This window comes from Halictus rubicundus, chromosome 12 (genome assembly GCF_050948215.1).
Source record: "Halictus rubicundus isolate RS-2024b chromosome 12, iyHalRubi1_principal, whole genome shotgun sequence".
Lineage (NCBI taxonomy): Eukaryota > Metazoa > Arthropoda > Insecta > Hymenoptera > Halictidae > Halictus > Halictus rubicundus.
Window position 1 is genome coordinate 7909613 of NC_135160.1, and position 22290 is coordinate 7931902.

The window sequence follows — 22290 nt, forward strand, 5'->3', positions numbered from 1 at the left end:
GTGCTGCACCCTCTTCGCGGACACGAGGGAACCTCGTGATCAAGATGCTCTTCAACGTCGATCCATCCTCGCGATCGAACTCCCAATCGGAGGAGGAGGAGGAGGAGAAGGCGGTGGGCTGGCTGATCCAGGATGATCCAGGACCGATGACGATCCAGGTGTCCCCGCGAGAGACGACGTGTGTCCCGATCGATCGATCGCCGGTGTGTCGTGTCGACAGGACAACAGCCGAGTCCTGACTGCTGGCGCGCGGCGGAGGATCGGAAGGAGTCCCGAGCACGTTGCTGTGGCACCGTCCGGCGATCGTTTGGTGCTCGTTGTCCAGGTCCTCTCTCGAGGCGTGTGATATCCCCCCTCCTCGGCGTGTGTCTGTCCGCCTCGTGGACGAAGCGGAATATCAGCGTGCGCTCTCGCGGAGATTCGTGAGACGCGACTCGCCGCGGCTTTACTTCTGAGCGAGAAACCGTCTGTGTACGAACAAGGATGATGAAGAGAGAGGGAAGAAGGGTGGGAGGGAGGGAGGCAGAGAGAGAGAGAGAGAGAGAGAGAGAGAGAGAGGGAGGAGGAATCGAGGCGAGGCGCGACGACGACGACGACGACGACGAAGAAACCGTATACACTCCGAGAGTGAAGAAAACGCAGAGGGGAGAGGGGAGAGGTAGGGTGGCGAGTGCGCGAAGCAACGGAGAAAAAGCTGATTGGAGGGCAGAGTGAAAGAGATGAAAGTAGATCACAGGAGAGGAGGAAACGGAGTGAGAAAGACAGACGGAGGGAGAGAAACAGAGAGAGAGAGAGAGAGAGAGAGCGTTGGTGTGACACAAAGAGGGGGAGAGACGATCGAGGAGAACGCACACAGAGAAGGGTACGGCGTTAGGCGGCTTGGGCGGGGAGCAGATCGAACGAACGGACCCGTAGGTTGGCGGGTAGGTTGGTAAGTAGGTAGGTAGGTAGGTAGGTGAACCACGAGGAGCACTGGTAGTCCGCGGGTACAGGAAGGCGAGAGGGAGAGAGAGCGAGAGAGCGGAGAGCTCCCCTGCGTGTTAACCGTGAGAGACGTCGGGAAGGTAAGTGCTCTCCTCTCCTTTCAGGTTCGGAGCAGCACCACGCCGGCACGCGACCTGCCCTCTCCCACCCCGTCTCTCGCGATCTATCGCACCTTCTCCGTCCGGCAAGGCCTCGCGTCCTCTTCCTCCTCTTCCTCTTTGCTCCACCTTTCCCTCTAACTTCACCGGCACTCGGATAGCTCTCCTCTCTCCTTCTAACAAGGACCGTTTCCTCTGCCCAGGTTCCTCCTCGGCGTTTCTCCTTCCCTTGCCGACTTGTTCGCCGGCGAAGGGAGCTACACGAGAGACACAGCCTGGACCCGAGAGCCTCTGGACACACAGCTTCGCACACGGTCCCTGCGCGCCAGCACAACACGCACCACTCCTTCCCGATGGACACACACCGGAATCCTCCCACCTAGGTCACAGGAGAGACAGAGACCCGAGGAATTCCTTCTAGGTTGTCCTCTACCGCGGCGGTAAGCGCGCCGACAGCTAATTCGACTGGCAACTGTACCGACACCCCACCGGGATCGAGGAGCTTTTTCTTTTTGCTTCTTCTCTCCTCCCCTCCCCCTCTTTCTCGGGTACGTTCTGTTCGTATTGGAGAGCACTAATCAGAGAATGATCCGCTCCCCGGTATGGCAGCATGGTCGCGTCACCGGAAGTCCTTTAGCTGAGGCTTAACCCTTTGCACTCGAAGCCATTTTAACTCTAGAACGAAACATTTCTTTCGATCTAGAATATTTCCCTTCTATATATATTTTTTCATGCTCTACATACGAAAATGGTGCAATTTACTCGTAGAGTACTGAAATGTTTAGTAATTTATTAAATACAAACAAATTTAATAATGTAAAAAATATTTTGAATAATGATACAGCAATTTTTAGTGGCGCCTTACAGTCGCCGTTCGAGTGCTAAGGGTTAATCCTTGAGGTATAAGAGCATTGTTTGGGAATACGAGATGGTCGACGTACACTGCCGCGATGTATAAATCGATGAATCTCGTATTTAATTTTAGCCCTTAATGGACAGTGCCGCCATATAAGCGGCATGACACTTTTACTTGCTGAGAAATTGAAAAATAAAAACATATAAATATTTTCCTTTCTATACTTGATACAAAAATGTTGAGTCAACAGTTTTTCTTCGTATGAAAAATAGCTTGGACCTGCTGGGAAGTAAACTTGAAATACTTCCGAACCGTTAAGGGTTAGTGTAGTCTTGGTAAGTTCCACATACGTAATGTTTCATTTAAAACGTTAGATATTTCATAAGAAACTGATAAAAATCGATTTTAGTCACTATTTTAGGCACTGAAATAACTTTTATGCAATGCCAGTACATATTACGCAAGTGTCCGGATACTTTTGCGCGGTAGTGTACGTGCGCCTTTGTTTCGAGTATGAATCGATTGGGAGAGCGACGAATGGCTGTGCATGCGTTTAGGTTATACTAGGCAGGTCTGAGGGTGTATAAACGCTAGGCATATAAACAGGGGAAGCAAATTTTGTCGGCAGAATTACCCTGCTTAGCTTACCCTGCTTTTCTATCCACGGTTTACAGACCCTCTGCGCCTGACCGTCCTATAATCCGATCCTAACGGGGTTCCGGGAAACGTCGATCCTTTGTCCTAAGTCCAGGGTGATTGAGCAATGGTATTGTTCTAGGTGGAGCGGATTACCTGTTTCATGATTTTAGCGTGGTGCGTACAATGGCTAGTCCGATAAATGATTTTATTGCTGTGGTTCTAATGGTCCTTCTGCTTGGATGATTTTATTGTAGTTGCAGCAATTCGCAGTCTACTTAAACAATTTTCTTTCGATTGGTTCGCCGGCAAGATTGCCTGTATCCTTGGCATAAAAGTTAATGTCTTATCTCTCAATTTCTTACTCCTCATATTGGAGATTTAAGAACTGCTTTGTGCAACGGAGAGAATGCGAACGATGGAGGTTGTTTTCGAGAGTAGAATGTATTGTGATCGTAAATAATCGGTAAATTTAAATAATCAATAAATTGAAGAAGGGTCTACGAATTAGTTTGCGCATTTAATGTAACGTTGCAATGCGATACAGCTTTATGGCGTAAAAGGATATACAGCAAGGAAGATGTAAAAACGTTTGCGACCACTGAGTAATCCCATGAATATTATTGCAATGCACTGCAACCTTGTGATGCAAAAGGATGTGTAGCAAGGAAGAAGTAAGAGGTGTTGATATCCGTGTGAAATTCCATGAATAATTTTGCAATGCAACACAACTTTGTGGCGCAGGAAGTCGTCTAGAAAGAAAGAAGAAAAGAGCTTTTGTTATTTGTCATTCCAAAGAACCGCTATCGATGAAGGAGCACGAGCTTTCGCCACCGATGGGAAATATTATGAATAATGTCGCAATATAGAGCAACCTTGCGGCGCGAAAGGATGTCTAACAAGGAGGAAGCTATAGCAAGGAGAAGCTAACAAGGAGGAAGCAAGGGTTCTTGCTATAGGTGAGAAATCCTATGAATAACGTTACGGTATAATGCAGTTTCGTAGCGGGGGGAAGGGGGGAACGTCTTGGAAGATGCAAATGCTACCGGTGGGGAATCCCACTCATGATTTACCAACACTTCGTAATTTCGTGCCTCCAAAGAATTTATCTTTGATTGATCAGATTGACTTTGGATTACTAAACTGCGGATTTTTAAGCAAACTAAAAATGATCTCCCTCAATTGCTGGAATCACGAGCAACAGAGAAGTGCCGTTCTTCGTTTAATAATCTTAATGAACTAGAGATACTATGTTCTTGAATTCTCTTCATTTTTTTACTACTTTAAATCGAACGGCTTCGGTATCGGAATAACGTTGCGATCGTTCCGGTGCATCATCCTGCGACTGCAACCGCCACGCGCCCGACGACAATTTATCATCCTCGGCGGCAAACGACAGGAACACATCATTTGAATAAAAAACACGTGTCTCGCCCGATACATTGAGCTTATCAACGGCGGATGATCTTGTATCTTGGCGGGAACAACAACGAGATATACTTGCTCGAAAAGAGCAAGCTCGGAAGCGGTTTAAAAAACGAGTCACCGGCGATGCGGTGCGGTGCGGTGCAGCGGTTGCGATTCATTTTTTGCCGACGCGAGCGCGCCAGATCGCTATCGGGTTGAAGGCTCGAGCCCGATGCATCACTCGCGTCCCATGCGCTCGGGACGTTGCAGCGCGTGCAATGCACGCGTGCGCAGGTAGGTATGCGAGAGAGCCTCCTCGGCAGGGACCGCGAGGAGAGGCGCGACGATACCCGCTCGTAGACGTTCATCTCGCTGACAGCTACGTAGGCATGCATTATGCGCATAAGTCCGCATGGCTCGTGCATCCGAGCGAGCACAAGTGGCAGCTCCTCCCACTGAAATTGTAACAAGCCGCTAGCCAATCGAGGCCCGACGGTAGCCGACGGCTGCCCCCCTTCCGTCGGAACAACACGTCGCAACGGCGTTAATCGCGTTCATGCGTCCCGACGATCCCGAACAGACGCAACACCGTTCGCGCATCGGTGAAGATTCGCTATGGCGATTTTAGCATGAGCGAGGCCCCCGTTCAAACGATTCCCCAGACTAGCTGCACCGAACATCCTTCATAGCACAATTTCTAACGTATCTACGTTGTGTTGGGGAATAGTTGTTTGGACTGTTGCACTACAATAGTTGCGAGAATAGTTAGTGCCCAGACAAAATTTTCTACTCGAGTTGCAACACCCTGGAGTGAAATAGAAATTTATTTCCTTTCTTAACACTGGAATTATCGCAACCTAGACGAGACTAATGTATACTCCTTTATAATAATAACAGGACTGAGTTTATTCAGATTTTATACGATTTTTATGGCAACTTGTACGAAGAGGTTACCCTTCCAGAGCTGTAGCGCTGTCGTTTTATAACAAAATTATTATTAAAAAAAATTTATTTCCACGCTTCAAGCTCCCTATAATAAAGACCTGTGAACAGATTTTTCGTTGCTTTCATTACATTCTCGTAAACAATTTTCAAAGTTAACCCTGTCTTTTGTGCTCGAGAGTGACTTTACCCCTAACGTAGTTGGGTAGTTAAATTGTTCAGAATGGTAGGGGCTACTAATTTTCACTATAACGTTTATACGCGGAGGGTAAAAATCGGTACAGTCTCACAGAAAATTGTTCTCACAAATAGACAATATTTGGTGGCCAGTTTCTGCGTCGACGTGGGTCATCGTCCACAGATTCGAGCACACATTGTACGAACGTCTGATCAGAGTCTAATCACGGTCCGGCCAGCGTTCAGTCATCGTCGAATCGGCTTTGTCGGTCGTTCACGCGGCCTCGTTCCTTTTTTTTTTCGTTTTCCCCGCGCTGTTTCCTTTTCGATGGCCGCGTTCGCCGGCGCGGCGTTCTCGTGTAACGAGCCGCGGGATCTATCCACGAAAGTCGAAGTCGTGCGCGGGCAACCGGACCCCGGGTCCCAGAACTGGACGACCCGCATCGAAACGGTTAACTAACGACGCCGTTAAAGGAAGATTTAGAGCGGCCGATCCCGCAAGGTGCCGCGAGAACCGCAATAACACCGCGGGCGGGATTCGACGATCGACTATAAAGAGGATCGGAACACCCGTGGCATCGCTGACGGAACCCGAGAAGGTGTTACGATACCGTGCCGCTCGATTGGCTCATCCGTGATCTCGAAGAAGGCCCGCCGATTCCATCCTCGTCGCCTTAACCCCCTTTTATCCCGGAATATTAACTCCGTCGGGTCGGCTCACTGACACAATTGTTCGGCTGTCACGAGCGAGACACTTGTTCAGCTCCTCTGCAACCGTTCCGGCGAGGATCGTTCACGACTCCACGGGACGTCTCACGATAAGCAGGCTCGATAGCCTGGTTGCCGATCTAACACCCAAAATAGTCCTCGAGATCGATGGAATTCTTTTGATGAAATTGAAACTCGGAGAAGGGAAATTGGAATTTGACATATTCAACTTGTTCAAAATCGTTGCAGGCGTCGCCGGTAACTCCGGTAACGCAAAAACCATTTCGGCAATATATGTATAGGGGCCATAAAGTTTTTGCGCTAATCCGCAGACGTGCGGCCTCGGTACTCGGGTGACAATAGCCAGCTGATCGAGCTCGGCGCCGATCCTTATGTTTACGTCTGACGGATTACTTGTCGCGTGGGCCATCGTTTCCCATATTCCAAAATATCAAATCCGTTACCCACCGTCCTTGTCTCCTGTGCAGCAGCGGCCATCAGGGCATTGCCCTCGTGCGCTAACTAACGCTCGACACTGCCAAATCCTTTGTCATTTTCAAAAACCCCACTCCTTATTCCTTCCGCTATCGATGGCCCCGCACAGTATAAATAACTCGCGACAACCCCAGCGCGGGGTCCTTTGGCAAATTCTCTGATCACCGTATTTCATGCGTCTTTTCTTACGATCGACTGATCGCTGTATTCTAGTCATTGTGTTCGCGGACTTCGCGCATCTTCCGTATATTCGTGACGACGTCTCGTTTTATTGTTATTTCCTTTTGTACTCAACCACTATTTTTGTTAATATACTTAATCTTCCGTTACACACGTATTTTGTTCTACCAGCACCTTATCCGCATTCATTTTCCAGTTACCTGCCTACATCTCTTTCCGTTCGCTTCTGAGTCACTCTGTGCCTCATTCGCTTGACTAGATCCTCAACACAACTCCTTCAACTCCTCGGCGGGCTGTGATTCCTAATAAAAAGATAGTTACTTAACCCCTTGCTGTATTACACAGAGCAGATCTTCAGAATTAGTAAGATTTCGAACAGAGTTCAGAAAACACTAATTTTATTCGCTCTTTTCGGTTTTATTATCGATGTGTTTGGACATTAGAGTAAATTCAAGCACAAACACAATTTTTCTTTCCTCCTAGGAAATTATTAAGGACGAAACTGTTCTAATTATCGTAGCTGTAAAAGAAATCGTAATAAAACAACCAGTTCACGTACATATAGCGATAAAAATGATTTTCTGAGACTTGACAGTAAGTGCACAGACAGTATAGCTCCTTGAAGAAATCAATCGGTAATTTCTCCATGCTCGTCGAAAAATAAAGAACCGACAATTGAAGATATCTTATAATAGCTTCTTTCGCAGCAGCGAGCATTTCGTCCGGTAACACTGCAGCGTATCTCGAGCACGACGATCTAATAATTTCTCTCGAGATCATTATCTGAAAGAAAGTTATTAAGCTACTTTTATTAGCAGCATCGTCATTAACGAGCCTGTTAACAGGCTTCCGGCACTTAAAACGTTCAAATGCATTTTTTATGCTACTATCGTTTTTATTGAATCGCTAGTGCTTGAGAGATTTATCTTAGTTTTATGCATTCGCGTTTATGCGCACCGGTTTGTTGGGAAAAATGCAAGATGCTCGGTTTCACGTGCACTACTTGTTCCTTTTCGTGTAAGGAGATGTTGTCTGTTTAGGCTCGTCTTATTCTACTTGGTGCGTGCGCGGCGAGGACTTTCGAGGAAGTTGAAATTTTTTTGGAAAATTGATCGGATGAATACAATAACCATTGTGTCTTTAATAAGCACATATTCATCAGATCAATCTTGATCTCAAACAAAGTACGTCCAAAAACATACGAAAGAAATGCGATTCGCAAGGATGTGAACGTACGCGTAGCTGGTAACCCATTTGCATCATTAGCGTGTATATACGCTCAATTTCCTGGTCACTATCACCGGAAAAAAAAAAGTTTGGTGATATAGGCCTTCTTTTCATACTTCCTTATGATGCAAATGGGTTAATTGGCGCGTCTAGTTGAAACGGCGCGGCGAGGGCAAGCGATTATTTTCGCACGGGCCGAATAAGATCGATAATCGGCCCGACAGTCGACTTCCTGTGTTCGACAGATTGTCAGCGACTTTTCTCACCGTGCTCCGCCTCGGTCACGCTCTCGTCTGTTCTCGTCGTGGGCCCGTGTCGCGACAAACAACGGGATGTGTCGCGAATGGTGGCCGTGCGACAGCCTCGTCCCGTCCTCGACGACATTCGCCCGCGTAGGCGTCTAATGATGGGTTCTCGGCGCTTGTGCACGCGTCAAACGCCGCGGGGAAGTGTCATCGTACAGAATAGAATGCGAGAGGGAAGAATTCGTCGCGTCGACGACGACGACGACGACGAAGGGACGTGGTCGCGAATTCCGACCCACCTCTCTCTCTCTCTCTGCCCGCCTCAAATATCAACACTTTGATTGACACCAACACGCCGATCGCGTATCCGCTGTCGCCTCTCTACCATCAATTTCCGAGACTCGGATCATTGTGAACCGACTCGGTCGAGTTCTGGAACGATTTCCTCTGGATCGCAGCGTGAGCATCTGATAAATCCAGCATTTACTATCACTAGGCTGCGGATCTGTATGTAAAACAAAAATTGCCCGTATCAATTACAAAAATTGATTTTCTCTTTTAACACTTTGACTGCCATACTAGAAACCTCAAAAAGCCATAAAATCAAAGTAAGTTATTTAATGAGATAAAAATTGAAGAAAATTAAATGTATGACATTGAGTAGTCCCCCAACTTTCTTGCATTTTACAGATCCTAATAAAATTTGATACGATGAATATATTAACGTAAAAATTCATTTAAAAACCTGTAGAAATAATTCCGTCACCCACATATGGGTGACATGGCGGTCAACGTGTTAATAATTTCAATAGATTGCAAGTAAAGTAATAGTAAATTCGTCCGATGTTTTTTCTATTTTGTGTATCACCCACTCGGTTTATGAATGCATAAAATCCGCAATTTGATTATTAGTGCTTGGAAAAGTTCGCGACCGGTTTTCAGAGACTGCAGAAATGAAGTAAAGTAACATAAAAATTAGTAAAATAGCCTACGTCTACAAGTTCCACCCGTTTTCCTTGAAGTGCCAAATCGTGTATATGAAAGTCTGACATTCTCGGGGAAAATTAAACGTTTGAGTAATATTTTTTTGCGAATTTCAGGAATTCGCAGCGGGGTCGGTTCCAGGGGATTTTTCTGCGTCCAGGAAGCGGCTCGAGACGTCGCCCACGTAACTATTAGAAACTTGATGAAGAAACCGCGTCGGAGAGTTGACCGGTAGGGGGACAGTCTTCCGATCGGACGATCGGAAAGGTCGCAAAAAATTCGTGAAACGGGTGAAGCACGTTGGAGCCGGGTGTGTCGAAGAGTGGCTCACGTTTCTCGGCTGGCGGGGTTCTTTTCGTTTTCTTTTAATCTGGCCGGCAACGCTCTGACCAGGTAACTGTGTCAGGACTGCTGTTTGTGCCCGAGATCACCGACGATCGTTGCGCAACAAGCCGGCGAGCGAGCAGATCCACGAGGATCCGATGATCTAAGGTCTCCGGCCGTGTATTGTGTACGTACAGACATATACATACAACGCGAATAGCTGGGCTGCCTCCTCGATTTACCCGCCGCTCGTGCTTAGTTTCTCGGGCGTCTCGGGCAACCTAAAGCTAAGAAGCTAACCAGAGATTGACCCAGAAAGCTACGGCTTGGATAAAGTTTCCACCGAATATGGCGGCGCAAGGATGAGTAATTCGCCGACGATCATCGGGCCTTTCGAGCCGCGATTCGCGTTTCAATTACCTACCCGGCTGACAAGATGTCGTGTTTGTTCCTCGCCGCTCGCCGAGCCGGTTTTAATTGGAACTGTCAGCCCCGACTCTCGGAAATCTCTTACGGTTTAACTAGCCCGAAAATCCCGTAAACGTTGACCTATCCGGCACTGTGGATTCTTGGGACATGGGGGTCTATGACACTTTGAATCCTAGTGTGTCCCTCCTTCGTGGATCGAATAAAGTTGGGAGAAGTTTCAATGTCTGCAGTTCAAATTTCTGGAAATTTGAACGCTGCGGTTTGCGGGGAATTTTACGCTTCTTCGATTGGGAATAGGCTAACCTACCGCGTAAACAGTGACACGCACTGCTTTACGAGAAAGACAAGACTTTCTAGAATTTTTGCTATTTTTAGTTGTATATTTGATTCAAGAAATTATTCGGGACTGGTAGTTTTAGTGTTAAATGTAATTAAAATTCGGATAATATCCATCCTTCCTACTGGGGTCCTCAATGCGATATTGCAATGGAGAAGTACTATATAAAGCGAGTAGGTGATATGGCTGATCTATTTAACCCCTTCCCGTATTTTAACGAGTCTGGCTCGTGATGAAGATTTTGGCACAAACGTAAACATCACGAGTAGGACTCGTAGAGTGAAAATCTGGCAAATGTAAACATCGCGAGTCACAGATATTTCAGGTATTTACATTTCGGCTCGTATCGTGACTGTTCTCGAGCCTCACTCTGGTCTGTTTACCGCGCGTTGACCCCTACCGCTTGGGCCCGGATTTCGTCGAGGTAAATAGCACGGGAAGGGGTAAAAGAAGAAAATTGATTTGCACAATCTACGGAACGTGCGAAGCTAAATAGATCGCGCCTCCGCCGTTCGAGTTCGAAAACAAGATTCAATGTTCCCGGCGGGTTCCAAAAAGGCGCCATAATCGATTCGAAAGTGGGGGACCGTGAACGAAACGGTAACGAGTTTGGCCCGGTCCTAGGACAACCGGATCGTCGTCGCGCCAAAGAGAACCAAGGTCCTCCAGGTGGGGGGACGATACAGTTGCGCCGGTGAATTAGTGGCACGAAACCGGAGTAACTGAACCACCATGGTGGGGGATCGGTCCTTGAGGAGAGGCTCCCTGGAAGAGACGGAAAACGATCGTTCGAACTGACTATCGTTGAGCCTATGTTGAGACTTATTATTAGACCGCGGATTGTATACCTTCATAGGAAAAATGGGTGTGTATATTTTCGAACAGCGGAAAGATTACGAAATACAAAAATGTCAATATATTTCTTACAACTGCACGAAACCAGTGAAAAGAGATATAAATTGCTGTTTGGTTCCTACGTCTTGCAATCAACGCCAACAATTTTTATTTTAAGATCCACAGTGTACTTGTTACAGAATTAACACTAAACCTACCACGGTCAAAATGACCGGTTTTCTGTTTCACAATTATTGGAACTATAAAAACGTTTTCATAGGGATTTACTGAATTCTTTATTTAAGCACATATTATAATAAAAATCGTACGAAGTTTAAGTCAATTCAATCTTCTCCCTTCTATAAAACGTTTCATTTTTATATGTTTTATGCTTGGTAGTTTCAGTGTTAAAATCATTGCCCAGATTGCAGAATTTGTGCTGCTTTCTGCCGTATGTTCTTCTGCGCCATAAAGATGCACTACATTGCAACATTGTTCAACCAATTCCGTCACCGTATACAAAATTCGTGCCGATTTCTGTTAGCTAATTTTCATCGCCACGACTGCAACAATGTTCACAGAGTTCCCCACCGGTATAAAACTCTCGCGTTTCCGTTCGGGACGTTCTCTTCAGCCCCGAAGGTACGTCGCGACGAAGAGGGTCCCGGTTTGTGCAACGATCGGAACGGTCATGCAGATCGATCGTCGTAATTAGCATGAGCGGGTTACGATTGCGTGTCCCGGCCAGAGGCGGGCGGTGGTAAAAAATTGATTACGTGGCTCGCGCCGCGCGAGGCGTTACGTGGACGCAACCGTGCGCTTTCGTGCTTACGCACGCGTGTGTGCATGCGCATGTCGGCCGCACTTCTGGTGGCGGAATGATAGATCAACAGGCCCCGATACCGATCTCGGGGGCCCCGAGAAAGGGCCCGGAACCCGGCTGCCGGCTCGCTGCCCCGCCGCGCGGAACCTTTCTCCCGCTCTCCGAACGCGATATATTTCAATGTAACGTTTGATACGTTATCAATTACCCGCGCCTTTCGCGCGCGCGCTGCGCCGTTACGTCACGCGAATTTGCCAGATTTTTCGTGCCGCTCGTATTTCACCGTGTCTCCCTCTCCCGAGAGAGTAGCAGCACGTAGTCGTCGTCGTTTGAGATCTCTCGTTTGCAATTCTTTTTTTTTCGTTCAACATCGAAAAAAAAAAATGGACCGACAGAAGCAGGGGCTCCGCGGACAAGAACGCTCGCCGCCGGATTCCGATCGGTGATTCATAGAGAGAAACTTTTCTACCGATCCTTGCGCAGCTGCGAACCAGTTCGCGCCGTGAACTTCGACTTCGAAGTTTCCACTCTCCTCGAACGCGAAGCTGAAATCCTCCGTCGCGGAGGACGACGCTGAAGAGACTCTTTCTTTCTCTTTCTTTTTGTTTCTTTCTTTCTTTCTCTTTCTTGTTCTGTCTCTCCGTATCTATCCCCGTGCGCCGGTGTAGATTTACATATAAAACGGTATTGTTTTTCCTACGGAATAGGGTGCGTCTCCGGTTTCACATTTTACACCGGCGCGCGGCGTCCAGGTACGTCGCGAGGCCGCAACGGTACCTGATATACGCCCGATATTACGTGTACCTTTACGATCTATCGGTTTCGTAATGCCGTAATGCCGATGGCCGCATGAAAGCACGCCACAAGATTTATAGACCTACGCAGATCCTCCGAGGGTATACCCGCGTTTTCGAGAATCCGCGAGACCGCGCCTGGGAAATCCTGCTGGGAGATCGGCTACAGTGAATCACGGTGATGTTCGGACACTTTTGAGAGAACGTGTTTCAATATTGGACGACTTGGATATTTTTAGAACTCAGGAAAATTAGTTTACTACATGGAAAAGGAATTTGAAGAAAATTGCAGAGAAAATACTAAAAGTTGTTTATTTCTTTATGCAGGCCCGCTACATTGAAAATTTAACGAATACGTTTTGCAGATCTGTGTCACTAGACAGCGGATCTTGAATCAAAAGAGCAGAAGGTAACAATATATTTCTTCTTGAAGCACTTTCAACAAATTTATAATGAAACTGTAGTTTTGCATTTCGCCTATTTTCGTCGCAAACGCGTAAAATCCTTGTCTAATTATAGCAGACAAGGATTCCGCTGATTCCCCGCGGTAAGTTAATTAAAATTCTTTGTACGAGAGAGAAAGAGCCGGGCCACTCGCTGGCCCAGTTATGATCGAGACCGAAGGAGAGATCATTACCGAACACGATCGACAGATTAGGCGTGCTCTAGCTAGCTCAGTACACACCGGGGAGGCATCCAGTCGCTTTCAGTTGCAACATCCGTCGAGATTTCAAGGACTCCAGTGTTTAGCCGTCGAACAGTGCAAATAATTCGACGAGATCTAAACAGATGAGTCTTGCGGATCTAATTGACAGCGAGGAGGACTAAATAAATTTGATCTGGGCATTTTTCACAGCCATTTTTAGAAGTCTAGTCATCGCCACACTAACATGAAGTAAAACTTTATTAAGTCAAAGGTAATTGCGCAGTTCAGCCATCGATTCCCCAGCAGTTTTTCCGACGGTCCCAGAAGATATCCCCGGTTCTCCGAGCGGCAGCGAGCGATCGTCCAAAGCGAGCGAAGCGTAGGAATGTCGAGAAACCGTTTTCGTTGTTACGTAAACGCCGCACTTCCTGGACGAGCGAATTATTTTCGCCCGGGATCGATCGGCCGAGAGACCGCTCAAGAAAACGACAAAATGTTTCGCGGTGTGTCTCTCTACCGGTTGAGTAACAAGTGGCAAAAAGCAGAATCGTTTCCGAGTGAACTCGAGAGAGTCTTCTTTTTCCTCTGGCGTGGGATTGCTCGAGCAGTGACCATCTAATCTCTTCTTGGGCATGGACACGTCGCGGGCCCACCGGTTGCTATGGCTCTTTTTGATCTACGCTATAACCCGGCCAATTTGATTTCCCTCCTCCTTTCTGCTGAGCGATTCTCCTCATTGAAATATCACGACTAGATGCTGGTGTACATTATGCGTTGTCAGCATCGAGTGACAGGATCGCTTAAAAATTATATTGGAAATTAGCAAACATTTATTCTTCCTTATTGTCTCAGTCTCTTGTGTATTCCCGAAGATGCAATAACTCCCACGTGGTCTGCATTCTCAAGGATCGATTGAATTGTTCATTTAAAAATTATCCTGGTCTCAGAGAAGCAGAAGAGGTTAAATTAAAATCTTCTTGGTGCTACGCTGTCGCCTGTACTCTTAAACAAACCATACAGTAGTAATTTATTTCTCTCTGACTGGTTTCATTGAGTTCTAAGGAATTAATTGATGCTATTAAATTCTTGTAATATTTTTATTAGTTGACGTGCGTGCAATCGAAAGACGATTTCTTCGAATAGAAATTGATCTACAAGCAGAGAGGCATTAGCAGGAAGAATAATATAAAATAAATTAGATCTAGAAATTCACCGATTACCTAAAAATGGCCCAGAATGACAGAAGAGGAAGCTAAATTTTATGCTCTAATATGGGTACACTCCAGACCGGTACATCGACAATTCTATTACGGTTGATCGGACCGCCGAGACAAGAGGCGTATTTATGCCCGGAGGAATGTTAATGAACGCTCAACGCACAATACATTTTTCCGCTTGTTCCATGCTAGGCCGGCAATTATTGTTCTGGCACGCCAAGCATCTTCAGCTAGATTAAGAGCTCGCAGGAGAATCTGGTCGAGCACCACCAAGAATGTTAATCTTGAAGTAATTCGGGACGAGCGATTACGCAAAGTACACGAACGACGTTCGTCCCCCGTAATTACCGAGTCCCACGTCAACGGTGTCTTATATATTTTGTAGCATTGTAAACAGGTATAGACGAGCGGATCCACGCGTGGGCGACGCGTTATTGTCTCGACGGATGCGCGTTACCAAGAAATCAACCACGCGTCACCGTGCTCCCACCAGGGATCGGGTGCTATCGTGCTTGTCGAAGCGATCGAACCTTCTGCGATCGTCCAGGTGTCTATCGAAACTGAATCTGCGCTCGCGAGTCGCCGTCACTCCTCATTAACGGGAAAATCAATTGGAAACGGCTGGGATTAGAAAGATTCAACGACTTGCTCGTTTAGAAATAGGAATCAGAGAAGACTATCCCCAAAACTTCATCTTGACTGCTTTACCTGATTAGCTCAGAATCAGCTCGTTGCTGCAGGTCGGTCTTCATTCCCAAATCGACCAAGCCCCAATTTTGATATTTATCATAACATTTCTCGACTGTCCACAGGGTAATGAAACGGAAGAAAATTAGCAATAGTCGTCGAAACAATTTTCGCTGACCAAAAAGGCGATGAACCAGAAGTGTTTGGAAGCCCTAATCTCCGCCAAAACTGATCTCCTTTCAAGGCAAGCCCTGCTAGGACAAGGTAGCCGACCGCTTTCACCGAGCAATTTCGATCAGTGTCCCCGGTGAAATTCTTTAATTGGGAACCGGATCGTTGGTCTCGGATCGCGTTCCTTCTCCGAGCGGAAGCGTTCCGTGTTCCGAAGCGCGCACGATCGACATCTAAAAAAGGTGGCAACGGGTCTGTTCACGGTGAAAATTTCATCGTGGTCCCCGACGTAGAAGGGAGAGCCACCCGCTTTAGGAAGCCGACGGTTAGGACGGTAATTCGCGGCGTTTTGTTCTCGGTCATTATACGTTTACACGCGCAATCGAGCACATCCAGGAGACCGTGTATGGGTCCCGGGGCGAGTACGAGAGGCGAGTTACGAAGCGAACGAGCGAGCGAGCGAGCGAGCGAGCGAGTACACGCACACAGGCACAGAGAGACGAGCGAGCATTACACGCGGCGTGTCCCGGGTTGCTTCATTCCATTCGCGATATTCCACATTCTTCCCACACGTGTAAGAACACATCGGTAGGTACACGGTGCCTCAGATGCCTGCTGCTGATACGAACTCTCGGCGCACCGCCACTACCCATAGCCGAGCCATTTATGGGCCAAGGGAACATCCGAACCGTTTACGGGACAGGAGAATCCTCCGTTTTTCTGCCGTGGGAAGCGTTATCCGACCGACCAGCCCCGTTCCACCTTGCGGATATCGGCGACATCTAATTACGACGTCCTCGACGACCGGCCGCCCCTTCCGCAACGCTGCTCCCGCACCGATCGAACTCATCTCCGATACGGTTACGTTCGCTGAGAACGCTTGGGACCGACCACTGCTTCATTTAGCAATTTTTAAAACTGCCGAGAGAGTATTCCCGATGCAGCAACTGCTCATTCAATTAATCCGCCGGAAACTGGGTAAATGAATTGTTACAATTTACCCATCTCATGAAAACGTAAGATGATAAAATTCTGTAGGTCTACGAGTTTAATCGGGAGAAACAATCGAGGGGACATCGATCTCAATCCGAGATGGAATGAACGTATAGGAGATTACTGTCCGGGACGAATCCGAATCGTAAACAAATAACTTTACGCGGAGCAGGAATGAGTTTGCTAATAATATATGTCGGAAGTTTACCCCATCGACGGGCTAGCAGCGTTCCCACCGGAGTAATCTCGGTTTTATGTCCACGCTGGTTCGTTCGATTCGCTTTTGTGTCTTGTTTATCGCCGCCCCCTTCATCCGCGGATCGACAAAGCATCGATCAAGAAAGCAGGCTGTCCGCGGGGCGAATTAATTACGCGACGGGCAAAACCCGGCAATAAACCCTTTTCTCGCGCCCACGTCGATTCAAGAGGAGCGATGAGAACGCTGAACCGTATCTCACGCGTCTTCCACCTCCCACAACCAGCCCCGGCTCTCCCAGACATTTAGCGCCCATTGAGAAACATCGCAGACGATGCTGCGCCCTGCCATATACCGCCTTCGTTTCCTCGGCTCTCTGCGGTTAACCGCTTCCTAGACACTCGACTCGCGGCCTGGCGAGACCCTCCTGAACGTTTTCATTAACGAACGAACGCCAGACTAGTCCCGGAGATTTTGGTCCACGGAAATGGTAACGAGCATCGGGAGAACCATTACAATTGGCCCGTACGCGTTTGCGGTGCGCGTGCAGCATGTACTTCGAATTATGTTCGAGGCAATTTTCGTGATTTCATAGCACGTTCTGGGCCCATTCAATAGAATCACTCTAAAGCTGTGTACACACTGAAGCGACATTTTTACCGAATTAAACAAGCAAATAACCAGAGGCTACTAAAGTTTGCTTCTGTGTGCACATAGCCTGCCTATATGAAATGGCGTGGATTTTTTCGAAGATAAATACTAAACGAAAAATTCTAATTTTTTGCAGATATAACAACATAACTACCGGCTACGTGTTCCAATTTTTTCGAGTCGCAATTTTACCAAATGCCGGAGGAATTCTTACATTTCAGATCGCTACCTTTACCAAACATGGCTACACATCGTCAAATGGCCACATTCGAATTTTTCCAGAGACAAATACTAGATCGAAAATTCTAATTTTTTACAGACCTGATAACATAACTGTTGTCTACGTGCTCCAATTTTTTCGAGCCTAAATTTTACAAAATGGCGCAGGAATTCTTACATTTCAGGTCGCTACGTTTACCAAACATGGCTACGCTTCATCAAATGGCCACACTCGAATTTTTCCAGAGACAAATACTAGACGAAAAATTCTAATTTTTGACATACGTAACAACATAACTATCAGCTACATGTTCCAATTTTTTCAAATCCAAATGTTACAAAATGGCGGAGTAATTTTTATATTTCAGAGTCTCACTTTCCACGAGCTTTCCTCAGCGTTTTCCACTATTTCAACGAATAGACCGAAAGTGAAAAATTCCAATGGTATTATAAACGGAAGCGTATTGTCTGATGGCCGAGGAAAGAGCACAAGGCATGCCCGGTCGAAATTTCATGGTAAGAGACAGAAAGCCGACGCAGGTGTGCCAGTGCGAAAGCGGTGACCCATTATCCCAGGTGCGAGGGCAGTCTCGGCCCGGGGATCGTCCTGGGCCGGGTTCAGTTAGGAATGCCTCGTTGCGCCTTAACAGGATAAACAGATGTACTCGTAAATACGCGTTGCCCGTTGCGTTATGCTCTCTGGCGGCTACGGCGTCGATACACGCCGATCGGGGCCCCCTCCTAATTACGGCCTCCCAGGAATGTGTGTTTCTCTCTTTGAAACGAGGAAATTGATCCTCCGTGCTATGCTCACGACCGGGGCTCTGCACTTTGTTGCAATCTAGAATTTGCGTCCGGACAAGGTAGAGATGCGAGCACGGAGAACCTCCAATTAGGTTGCGGTAACAGCGATCGTCTCGGAAAAGGTTTCACGGAGGTCCAAACAATTGAAAATCCTGATCCCACACCGATCGAAATTTTCATCAAGTTATCTACATTTTGGAGTATCTATTTTTTGGAATATCGTTTCTAAAACTTTGTGCTGGAACATAACATGAGAAATAAATAATCGAGCCAGGTTCTCTTGACCCGAAATAAAATTCTCTCGAAGATTGAACATTGAGGATGTCCATCCAACATGGCAATGTGTACTACAATGTCGTACGAGTCTCCGGTCCCTCCTCTGGGGAGACGAAGACTGTACACCGGTTTCGCCGGGGTGTCCGTGCAAAAAGCAGGGAGGATCTTCGTGGTCGCGGAAAAAAGCTGAAGAAGAGTCGACGGCGTGGTTCGCGCCGTTCCACTTTTACTCTGCTCTTGAGGATCCCATGAGCTCTGCACCACATTTCCACGGATGCCAGCCGACTCGCTCGCTAATCATGCGTACGTGTGTGCATGCGGCTCCGGTCAGGCGAGCAGAATCCGCTCGAGTTCGCGAGCAACAGCAACAGCAACGCGCGCATAAGTGTATCTGTGTTCCAGCAAGCGAGGCAAGCGAGGCAAGCGAGCGAGCGAGCGCAACAGGAGCGGAGCGCCGCTTCATCAGGGTGGGGTTCGCCGCCGGTGGAAGTTTAACTCTTCGGTTTTACTTTCTAACATCTCCCCTCTGGCCCTCCTGTCCCCTTCCTGAACGGTCTCGTCGTGCGACGACGTGTCCTGGTACACCTACTCCTTCGAGGACGAAGTCGAACGCCGATTTTCTGCTTTCGTACACGGCTCGAGCCGCAGCCCAGTCGTGGCTGTTCTTCTGGCCGTTCCTCTGGCCGCGGGGAAAAGTGAAGGGGAGCGGTTTTTTGCTTTTTCGGCGACCAGACCGCTGCGAAATCCTCCGCGGACCTTGTCTTTTCCCGAGCGAGCACGCCGATCTGCCCGTCGCTGTTGCGAGGATGTTGCGGTTTTTTGACAGACGACGCCGGTTTTTGCAACGTTGTCCATCTTAGATCACTTCGGTTAGGTTTCTTCGCTTTGGTCTGGTCTTCGGTGTTTCACAAGCATCACGTTTTGTAGAGGATCATGATCATTCTCTTTTATTTTTAAATATCTACATTTAATTGAAAATTTTACTGTACTGCTTCCAGCTCATTAGAATCATTAGGAAAAGATATACATGTCTGTGCAGCTCCTGTGTCCTGCAATTAATGCGGACAATTTTTATTTTGCGTACACATTGGGATGGAGCAATTCAAAACAGGAGAAAAATCTAGATGATTGGAGAATGAAGCGACACCATTTTATGATTGACGTGGCGAGTTTTTATTTTGCAGAAAGGTCCGCAGTATTATTCAACGTAGACCGTGTCTACAGCTCAATTACAATGCCCATAAAGTGTCAGTACTCAAACAATTTATCTGTACATGTATCTCTCGCCAGTATTCTTACATCACAAAGAAGTACAGTTGAAGACAAAGATTTACTATTATAACATATTAACCCAAACAATACAGGAGGATCAAAATTCTTTCTCCCAAATCCTCTTAACCAGGTCTCTTTTGATAGTTGATTTAAAATAAAAAAGAAGCCCGCTATCCCAGTGCTCATTCTCACCAAGTAGATTTGGAACGCCTATAGTCAGACACTCGGAAAGAATCTTCTGTGGAGTTTGAGAATCATTGGACGCGATATTCGACGGTGTGTTTGCGCCTTCGCGATCGCGTCAGGACGTCCGCGAACGTGCCTCTGTGTGCGTATCCTCCGTGCATGTATGTGTGCGAGTAGACCACGCCAGGGTGGGGTCCTCTCGCATCCGACTTGGCGTTTTCAGTTTCACTTTCTAAGTCGTCGTCCCCCTCTCACCCTCTATACCCGTAGCCCTCCCCCCACCTGAGCCCACCTTGCGGCAGCGATCTAGGCCCTGGAGTAGTCAGCCACCCCACGCCCTACTATTCGCTCGACGTCGCTCGCAGATGCAAGGATCGAGATCCACAGCGTCGATCCTCTCCATTCAAGACTCGCTCGCCGATACACACAGAGCCCTTCCACTGGGAACTGTTCCAGCAACCGTGCCTCGCATGTTTCACACTCGCCAGCGCTGTTAAACTTTAACAATAAACTTGTCGATCCTGGCGTTTACTTCTTTTCACCCTTCTCGCGCGGATTCAGCATCTGCTCTATCTTTGGACTTATAGGTACGCTTTCTTTCGGTGGATGGAAAATGTATGCACTTCAATTCTGAATTTTGAAGTTCTAAGACGTCCAATGATTTCAATGAGATGTACCAGTCGAAAATATTTTTTTCAAATCTGCTGTTTACATGTGACAGTGAAAGTAAGAGCCACCCGTACGTAAGATTTCGCCAACCTCCCAGGTTATTATCTTCTCTTGTGGGAGGACCATCTTCCCGAGCAGCAGAGGATCTGGATCGGATCCAGATCCATCTGCAGCCGTGAGAACGTTCTCCGCAATCTCTGAACCACCTTTTCGGCAGTCGTCGACGCCTAATAGCTTCTCGAAACTGGGCCTCTCGTTTCCATCTCCGTCAGGGCTCAGGTATCACGGGAGTCTCGAGATTACGGGGGATTGCACGAAATCACGGTGGCAAACGGGGGCGTATCCCGCGCCGAAAATCCTCCGGATAGCCACGAACAGACGAAGATTTACGCCGGTCGCGATTCAATTAATCTGAAACCGGTCGAACGTTAATTCACCAACGACACGAGATTACTTTCTCGTGGCCGGTCTGTTAATCCCGCGCCGAAAGTCGCGGCTACACCCGCCAAATAAATTCTGGCCGTGTAGGCAGGACCCAGTTTCGAGCGTCGCCTCTTCTCCGATCGGAAAGACGAACCCGAAAACCCGAGGAACAGCGCGGGAAGGAAGATCGCGACGACGACGCCTCTCGCATCGTTTCAGTCCAATTAAACCCGACGACGAATTCACGAATAAATTCTCTCCCGCCGTTTGTTTCCTCCTCGGCTCCTCGACACGTGAAAACGACCATAATTCCGATCCCCCCCCCCGGCCCGTCCGCCTCGGAGGGCTTCTGGCTAACGATTTCTCGGCCTGCACCCACGCCGCGCAAAATTGCACGTGCACTCGGTGCAACGACCACCGACGCGAATATGGAACGCTGTCTCCGTTTTTGGGTCGGTCGCTGATGGATTTGTTTGATCGCGCGTGCAACACGATCGAAGGAGCGACGATCGAATTCTTGCGATCTTTTTCAAGCAAGATCTACTGTCTTTTGGTTTTCACTGCTTTTGTCGAAGCGACTTGGTTTTTGGAGAAGTTGCAAGTGCCGGGAGACACTCATTTTTATTTGACATGTTGAATGATTTGGGTTTGTTTGGCCGAGGCTCTGTAGAAATGTTGTAATTGTACGGAGGTTCAATTTTAACCCCTAAGCGGATTTTTAATGTCAATTTTAAATGTGCATTGACTGGACTGTGGATTTCTAGGTAGAATCAAAAATTGGTTGCACTAACAGGAGCATTTTTGAACATCCTGTAAAATTTTGGGAATTTTTATACTTGATATTCAATATTTACGGTGTTCACACATCGTGAAAAATACGCATAAAAGTGGTCTTGAATATATTAAATTGCTTTATTCGCATATTAAATTCTTAAATTACATTGTTTTTGGACTGGAAAAGTACACATGCAAGTGGTCTTGATTCCCACAAGTCATTGCAGATTGAGAAAAAAATGCGATCATAAGTAGATTGCGGATTTTACGCATTCCTCCAAACAATAGAACAAATGCAAAACGGTAGAGGTATTTAAAGAATTTTAAAACACCGTTAACCTATTTCCGACTCGCCGAGGTTGAAGAGAATTGTACGACTACGTAGCGCCGTGTATCTCGCAATTATTCAACTGATGTTTCCCATCCACAACGTCTTAATTGGAGTACAGTAGACGTCGGATTTCGTCGTCCTTTTCTTTAGAGGCCGTTCTAAGGCGAATTTCTAAGCGTCGACCGATTCCAACGATTCCTTGAAACGCTCGATCGGGAACGAGGAGAGGTGGAACCGTTTTTTCTTGCCTCGTCTCCTCTCGTCCGTCCATTATGGCTTTCGAAGGAAATGATTA